The sequence below is a fragment of the Arvicola amphibius genome, chromosome 3, assembly GCF_903992535.2.
Source record: "Arvicola amphibius chromosome 3, mArvAmp1.2, whole genome shotgun sequence".
NCBI classification, from domain to species: Eukaryota; Metazoa; Chordata; class Mammalia; order Rodentia; family Cricetidae; genus Arvicola; species Arvicola amphibius.
The window spans coordinates 185340462-185349656 of NC_052049.1; positions in this window are offsets into that span (position 1 = coordinate 185340462).

Genomic DNA, 9195 nt, shown 5'->3' on the forward strand with positions numbered 1-9195 from the left:
TGGAAAAAGAGTGAACAGACAGCCTACAGTATGGGATAAAAATCTTCCCTGGCCATTCGTCCAGCATATGATTAATATGCATCATGTATAAAGAAGTATACCAAGTAAATAAGCCAATCAAGACGTGAGCTACAGGTCACAGACAACTCTTTAAAGAGGAAGGACAAGTGGCTAATGTATAGGAAAGGTTCACTGTCTTTAACCACCAAGGAAGTACCAATCAAAGACACACTGAGGTTCCATCTAAGGCTGGAGCTTACAACTCATTGGTGGAGTGTACATGTGTGTGGCCCTGAGTTTACTCCCCAGTATGATAGATAAATGATAGATAAATAGATGACAGATGATAGATAGATAGATAGATGATAGATAGATAGATAGATAGATAGATAGATAGATAGATAGATAGATAGATGATAGATAAATAGAAAATAGATAGATGATAGAAGACAGGCAGACAGACAGGTGATAGATAGATGATAAATAGAAGATAGATAGATAGATAGATAGATAGATAGATAGATAGATAGATAGATAGATAGATGACAGACAGACAGACAGACAGATAGATCTTATCTCACCCCAATTAGATTGCCTATAATTAAAACAAACAAACAAACCAAGGCCGTTGAGGAGGCAGAGGGAGCAAACTGCACACACTGCTGGTGGGAACAAAAATTGTTAAATTGCTATGGAAATCCATGTGGAAGTTCCGACGAAAACAGAAGTACCGTGTGAACCAGATACAACACTCCTAAATTTACACCCTGATAACTCAGATGCACCCAGCAGGGATATCTGCACACCCACGGCTTTTGGGGGCACTCACAATATCCAGCTTTTGGACTCTCCCTCAAAGTTTGGCAATGAACGAGCATCTCTTTAAATGAAATATACATGTGCTATTCAACAATAAATAAAAATGAAAATATGGTGCCTGCAGCAAGACAGATTGGACAGGAGATTGCCATGTTCGTTGAAACAAGCCAGACTCAGACAAATACTACACTTTCTTTCTCTCACGAGTGGAACCTGGATAGGGGACAAAGTCCTAAGGGACGACTACTGAGGAAGAGGAAGGGGATGAGTGGAGAGCAAGGGAGAGATGACTGTGCTCAAAGGTTATTATGTGCGCATGTGAAAATACAGGGATGCCCGCTGTTCTGTGCAGTCAACGTACACTAATAAAGTGTTAAAGTGAGCAGCAATCACAAGTGAGAAAACTGGAAGGGCCAGAGAAGGTGGAGAAAGTAATGGTTAGCAAACTCCATCCTTGTCTTACTAACGGACAATTCAATAACTGTTACTTAAGCTTTGATAAATTAAGAACCTGGAAGTTCAAACATCAACGGCCGGGAGCAAACATGGGTTACACAGAAGCTGCGCATAGGGACAAAGGTGGGATGTGAAGAGCTGAAAGCTACTCCCCTAGGAGGAGAGAGGATGGTACCCTAGAGAGCCAGAGTCACAGCATGAAGCCACTCATGCCTGCACAAGGCCTTTGGGTTCCATTTATAAAGTTTATTAAGGTCACATGACCACTGTTTGGTGCACCACCAGTTCACCCTTCATCCCCTCAGCCCTGCTCAGTGCCCTGAAGGGACCCATGTTTAGCTCTCAGTTGGGGTCCTTGGAGGGTCAGGAATATCTTTCTCCCTCCTTCCTTGTCCTGGCCGTCAGCCACATTGGAAAGTTGCCATCTCTCCAGTCAGTCCTGCTGGCCTTTCCTTACCCCTTCTGATACGGGGTTTTGTAGCCCCCCACCCTCACCAGAGGAAGAACTCTATCATTGCCTGTTTCCGTGACTGGGACCTCCCTGCACCTTTTTACAAAGTCCCTTCAATAAAACAGTCTCCAAATGCCCAATTTGAAAGTGCCATCTGTTTCCTGCTGTAGCTGGTGAAGCCATTCATCCAATAGCATTTAGAGAGCGCAGAAAGGAAATGATCTCCCGCAAGCCACAGCCACCAAACACATGCAGGGTCAAAGTGTTGGCCTACTTCTCGTCAGTCTCCTTTGCAGGCTCATGTTCTACATGGCTATCATTGCCACTTGCTCGCCGTTATACGTGGTCATCTTCTCGCTGTGCCCTGGATCATAAACACTTTAACAGCCGTAGCTACCACTTAACGGTGTTTATTCTGCTCCAGGTAAAACTGTGGGTGTGCAAATCTCATTTCATTCTCGAAACAATTTCATGAGGTCGTCTGAGAGAGGGGCTCTCAGCTAGGGGCTTTCATTTTCTCTCTGACTGGTCAGACCCTCACACTTAACCCCAACCAGTAGGAGAAGTGACTAAGAAATCACGAAAGGTTTGCAACTGCCCATCAAGAACATCTCGGATGGAACCCATCAAAGGTCGACCCGACACGTCGTGGATTATTTCTGAAAATCTATAAGGTAGGCAGCATTACAACATGGCAATTTGACAGCAGTAGGCACCGGGGTTTAGAGAAACCAAGAGCCAAGAGCCTGTAAGCAAGTTCTCGAGAACCTCAAGCCCAGCCAATCACTTGCCAGGTCTCAAACTGTCAGCTGCCCTGTAATTCCACCTAGTTGTTCATCCCCAAGGAAGGCAGGAGGAGGTGATCAGGAGGAGAAAGTCATACCGCCTCCAGCGGGACTGAGCAGAGCCTACAGCTCCTTCACTGTGTGTGACATGCCTCCCAGGACCTTCCTGTTTCCACATTTGTCTCAGGCATCCCACTGCCCCCACCAGGTCAAGCTTACCCATGCGCAAGGACGGTAGGCTAACAGTCAGTATGTTCCATGGTGCCTTCTTGTCCATGCTGGGTGATGGTGCTGACCAAGTTCTCAGCTTTGGTGACCCCTAAGCCATGTTTATCGATGTGGATTACGGCAAAAAGGATGCCATCCCCATTAATAGATTCCATAAGTAAGCCAGGAAGCAAGTGAGCATGAACAGATGCTCATGCAATGACCCCCGTAGAATGCCAACCACAAGATTAGCTCTTCAACAAAGACACCACGCGATAATTTCTGGTTAAGAGTCCGTAGGGGACCCAGAAAATATCTGGGAGATTTGTACCAGAGTCTCTTAAATGTGAGACAAGATTTATGCATATCTTGTCTAGAAAACCCCAATTGCTGGCATCAAGTCCCCAGAGTGGCGAGTACCCATCAGAGCAGGGCAGCCAGCCTCTCCCGTCTCCTTCTCCCAGGCTCTCTGAGAAGCACCTAGTGGGTTCTGTCACCTGACCATGTATCTCCTGTCTGGTCTCCACCTCTGGTTTCAGTGGGGTATGGTCCACAAACTAACCTGACACACACACACAAACAAAGCTCTCTGATGACAAAGGAAAGGACAGAGGATCAAGGTAGCCCCAGCCCATGGCTTACCTGCCCTTCTGTGAGGAGGCTCACGGCTGAGTCCGGCTCCAGAGGCTCTCACTCTTGGCAGTGGGCTGGAGCTCTGGGAGGGGCAGCTGGGAAGCTGGGTGGAGCGTGAGGAGGACAGCAATTGGGAAGAAAGCCAAAGTGATTCTAAAGAGTGGAGAAGGAAGCCCTGCAACCAGAGGAGTGACTGAGAGGGCACTTACATCTTGCCTTTAATCAGTGCTTAATCTAACTCTGCAGAGAGCATCATTAATAAAGAAACAGGTTGGTTTTTCTCTTTAGCCTCATCCAAGAGTGTGAAAGAAGACAGAAAATTTTCTCTGAAAAACCATTCTCTGCTCGGCCTTGGGCTTCACCTGTGGGTCACCTAGGCCTATGTGGGCCACCTGAGCCTGGCTGTTGAAACCTACATTTCAACATGTTGTCCCTTGCAAGGGGTCCAGTCAGCCTACTGCCCTCTTTCTTTTTCTTGTGCATTTATACCATCATCTAGACCTTGGAGACTTATATACTCTGCTTATGTGGGAACCACAGAGAAGCCAAGATGACAGCCTTGGCTACCAAAGCAGCTCTGCAGAGGTCCTGTCACCAAGCCCCAAGACTTCCAAGTAAGCTGCTGGTTTGTGTGGTTGTTGCTCTTATTGTTTATTTTTCATTATTTTAGTTTCTGGAGAATGAGATTCATGCAGCTCTCAGACCTCCTCAGAGAAGGCTCTTTGTGCAGAGGATGGAGATTAATGCAGAGGTTCCCAATTGGTCAGAGTGCAGAGATTAAGTGTCGTGTCAGGAACTACGAATCCACAAAGGAGGTGTCTATGTCACACCCCTAACCCCAGGACTCAGCGACATCAAAGAAGAGGGCGTGGAAAGGTTGTAAGAGCCAGAGGCCAGGGAGGCTCACAGGAAACAGAGCTCCCTGGACAGACAGAACTGATGGGCTCAGAGCAGCTATCTGCAGGAGACCAAGCCAATCCTCTTTCCAGGGTGGAGGTGGGAGGGGCTCAGGAGACAGGGACAGTTGTTGGCTGCTGAGAAAGGAAGGGTTTTCTTTAAGGGTGTGGTTCTTGATGGATCAACCACACTCCAGTGAGTGGTCACACACCCATGGCATATAGGCCCAACAAACTGCACTTAGAGTATTAAATTTAAAAGAAAAACTCAGGTGGATCTCTAAGTTCAAGGCCAGCCTGGTCTACAGGGCAAGTTCCAGGACAGCTAAGACTACACGAAGAAAGTCTATCTTGAAAAACAACAACAATAACAAAAAATTTAATTAAAAAATGAGGATATGAAGTTGTGAGGGGTGAGGATGGATCCGGAATGAGTTCTGGGGAGGACTGGGGGTAAAAATGATCGAAACGGAGTGTAGTCATGTATGGAAAAGTCTGCCTGGCACATGTCCCTCTATAAACCATTCTCAGATGCTGTCCTAGTCAGGAGATCAGCAGATGCACAGCTAGCTTCTACCAGCAGACAGTCAATAGAAGTTGCTCTCCAAAGGAGGGTGTGAAGGAAACTGGACAAATGCCAGCTCTGTCCCAGGGACACTGGAGACCACCTTCTCCCCACTTTTCTAAGCTGAGATGCTAGACAGATGCTGAAATTCCCAAGCCTTAGTTTTCTCCCGTAAAATGGGATAACTCTTTCAAATCTTTTGTTGGGAATGACTATGGCCATAACTGGCAAATACCTGGCAACCTCACAGACCCTAACTCTGTGTGTGTGTGTGTGTGTGTGTGTGTGTGTGTGTGTGTGTGTGTGTGTGTGTGTGTGTGTGTGTGTGTGTGCTGTGTATAGAGGTCAGAAGATAACATCTCATGTCATTCCACAGGCACTGGCCACTTTCCTTTTTCTCTTCCTTTCTTTTAAGACAGTCTCTCACCTGCATGGATCTCTCTCAGTATTGAGACTTCCTGGTCAGCAAGCCCCAGGGATCTGCTTTGCCATTTTCTGCCTCTCCAGTGCTGGGATTAAAACACACACCACCACCCCTGGCTTTGTTTGCTGTTTTGTTTGTTTGTTTGTTTGGGTTTTGAGGGGTTTTGTTGCTTTTTTTTCTAAGATTTTTTTATTTTTGAGACATGGTCTCACTATGTAGCCCAGGCTAACCTTGAACTCACTGAGATCCACCTGTTTCTGCCTCTGCCAGGTTAAAGGCATATGCCACCACAAGCAGTAATCACGCATACGTGTTCATGTCTGCATTTGGGTATGTGCAGATGTGTGCAGGTGTCCGCTAAGTCTAGAAGCAGTTGATCTCTTGGAGCTGGAGTTACACACAATTGTGAGTCACCATGTGGGTACTAGAACTGAACTCAGGTCCTCTAGAACAGCAGCACTCCTAACCACTGAGCAATCTCTTCAATCCATTGCCTGAGCATTGCTTTCTCATCCTACCAACCCAGCATCCTAGGTCCTGCGGAGAAGAACTGAGAACTCAGACCTGGAGGCAGCCTATGGCCTGACACAGTGCACATAGCCTGGCTTTTAGAGAATGAATCAGAACTGGCAGCCTTTGTGTGAGTTAGGACAGCTCTCAAAATAAGAGGAGGGTAAAGAAGGGGAGGCGTACTCAGAGCCACTAGGCATGTTTCTTATGTGGATGAAAGCCCGTGCCTTTGAAGAGGTAGGAGACCTCTACGCCCATTATCTTTAAAGAGCTCCCATGGGTTTTTTTTAATACCAATTCTTTTCAAATATTTTTCCAAGCTATTAAGTTGTATCTGGGCTTCCTGAAGTTTCAGAGAGTCCTTGCAGATTCCTCTTCGAGGTAAATGCAAATGACTTCAAGTATAAGGGTTAGTGACAGGGAGAGACATACACAAGCACATGCCACATGAGCAAGGAGCCTTGTGTCTCGCCTTCCCCTTTCAGCTGTTCTTGCCAGGGTGTTTTCGCACAGCAGTGGGAAAGAAGCCAAGACACCGAGACAACCCGGTGCAAGCCGCTCATGTTTAGTGAGTACAGCGTGCATTGGAACGGTCAGTTCCATTCCGTTCCCAAACCCTTCAAGACCTTCCCTCTCAGTTCAGGGCTGTGCTCCTCTTAAAGCATCAGACAAACATTTCAGCATGCAGGCGCTCACTCAGAAGATGTGTACAGGAAACGGGACCAAAGGAGAGAGAGAAGGAACCCAGGGAAGGAGCAGAAGCCAATAATAATGTGTCTTTATGGCAAATATGGTGATCAGTCTCTCTGGGGACCCTTGAGGAGCCATGAAGAATATATATGCAGAGTAGGAGTCTGGAACATTTATCCTCTAACTCACATTCCCTGGTGGCAGTGTAGCAATGGTCCCCAACCTCCACAGTGATTCCAATGGTCTTAATGTCCAGAGTATCATCTTCTTAAGTAGTATCCTCTCAAACTAAACAGACTGACCCATGTCACCGACACGCTATTTAAGACATGAACGTGTGTGGTCCCTGAAGCTTGGATGTAGAAGTGGCCTGTTCTGTGCCACCCTCTCAGCTGCCTGCTTTGGTAGGAAGCTAGCCACAAGACTGTGAGGACACTTAGCCCTGTACAGAGTCTGCAGCTGGAGGAATTGAGGCCTCTTGACAACAGCCAGAGCCAACTTAGCAGCTACATGAGTGAGTCACCTTGGGAGCAAGGGTGTCACTGTCAACTAAAGTTCATCTCCTTCCAAGCCACGGGTTGTCCTTGTTCAGGGGCTGAGCTTTCAAAGCCCGCAGAAGTCATCCACTGAGACAGAAAACCAAGGGACACAAGGCAAACCTCAGAGTGGGAGGCTCTTAGTAAACAAGAAAGCTAGCCAGCATGGGGTTAGCTGAAATCAATGACAGGCTGAGAAATGCTGCAGGGGTGCTGGAGACAGCTAGTGTACTCAGAAACACCACAGAAAATGGTTCTTGCAGGTGGCTTGGGCGCTAGCTCAGCGAGAATCCATATAAAAAGCTAGCCACGGAGGGCCTGAGTTCAGTTCCCAGCATCCAGGCCAGGATGCTCAGAGCCACCTGTAGCTCCAGCCCCAGGGAATCTGGGGCCCTCTTCCGACCTCCACATGTACCCACATAAATTAAATAATAAAAAGGAAAAGAATGGCAGCTGCAGCGCTGGGGAGGCAGGGACTGCGGAGCTCAGAGGCTCACTGGCCAGCCTCTCAGAACCAAGGAACCCCGGGACCTGCGAGAGGCCATGACTCAAAACAAAAGGTGGATGGCCCCTGAAGAATGGCACCCAAGACTGTACTTTGCCCTCCACAGATGCCTGCGTGCACGCGTGCACACACACACACACACACACACACACGCACGCACGCACACACACACACACACACAGTAGAGTCCATGTGGACAGGGTCTCCTAAAGGGCTGTGCTGCACCCCAGTGCTAATCAAGGCATCAAACCCCAGCTCCTACAACTCCTTGAAGTACAATAAGAACTGCTCTGTCCGCTGACTCCACACTCCATCCCTTGGACCTGGATGAAAGCTCCGTGCACCCTACTTCCCAGCTGCTGATGTCTCTTATCAGAGATTCTTCTGGCTGCACGTTACTGATGCCTAACCTTAGCTAATTCAGCAGAACGGAGACTTCATTGTCAGGGAACTGGGGTGTCATAGGGAAGTCAAGGGAAACAACACTGCTGGTCCTCGTGGGGTTGAATTCAGATTCTGCTTGTCTCTTGTTTCTGCAGCTATGCAACGGCCTCTCTGCTCTCTTGTCTCCCTGTGCTCCTGTCAGACCTAACAGAAACATGCACCCTCTGCTGTGGTCTTTATGTGTCCACCTCTTTTTCTTCCAGGTGAAAAACTCCTAGAGAAGGGACTGGCTGGTCCTACTTGAGCCAGGAGCCCAACTCGGAACCAATGTGCAGAGGGAGGGAGATGGGGTCAGGATGCTGTGCACCACCAGAAGGATTAGGAAGAAATTATCTTACAGAAACCTCAAATTCAAGTGGGGGTGCTGGAGCGATGGTTCAGACAGCGTAGTACTGACGTGAGAGGTGCAAGCACTGCCCATCTCTGAGCTCAGTGCTGGGAAGGACAGAGATGGGATGGGGGTCCCTAAAGCTTGCTGGCCAGCCAGTCTACCCAAATCCATGAACTCTGTGTTCAGTGGGAGACCCTGTCTCCAAAAAACAAATCAAAAACCGTGAGGCTGGAGAAATGGCTCAGTGATTAAGAGCACTTGCTGCTCTTCCAAAGGGCCTACATTTGGTTCCCAACACCGCACCACAGGGTCACAACTGCCTGTAATTCCAGCTCCCATGAATCTGATACCCTGCTCTGGCAACCACAGGTATCCACTATCAACAACAAACCAGAGTAAGAATACCACTGAAGTCCAACCTGGAGTGAGTTTGACAGGGCTTAGTTACAGGAGTAAGGGTGAGGAGTTCCTGTTTAGAGTGTTCAGCTGGTTTCCTAGTCCAAAGTCCCAAGGTCTTTCACGTTCCTCTAAAAACAGCATGGTCAGGCCTGTTACAGCGGAAGTCTACTCCCTGGCACCAACGCCTGTCTTAGCTACTTCTCTCTCGCTGTGATAAAACACCATGACCAAGGTGACTGACCGAGAAAGTCTATTTGGGACTTACAGGGTCTTACAGGGTAGCAAGCATGGCAGCAGGCAGGCAGACATGGCTCTGCAGCAGTAGCTGAGAGCTTACACCTTGATCTACAAGAACAAGAAAGAGAGACAGAGACAGAGACGGAGAGACAAGAAAGAGAGAGAGAGACAGAGACAGACAGAGACGGAGAGAGAGACAGAGAGAGAAAAAAAACACTCAAAATGGAGCCAGTTTTTGAAACCTCAAAGCCCACCCCCCAAGACACAAGTCTCCAAACATGCCACCCTTCTTAATCCTTCCCAAACA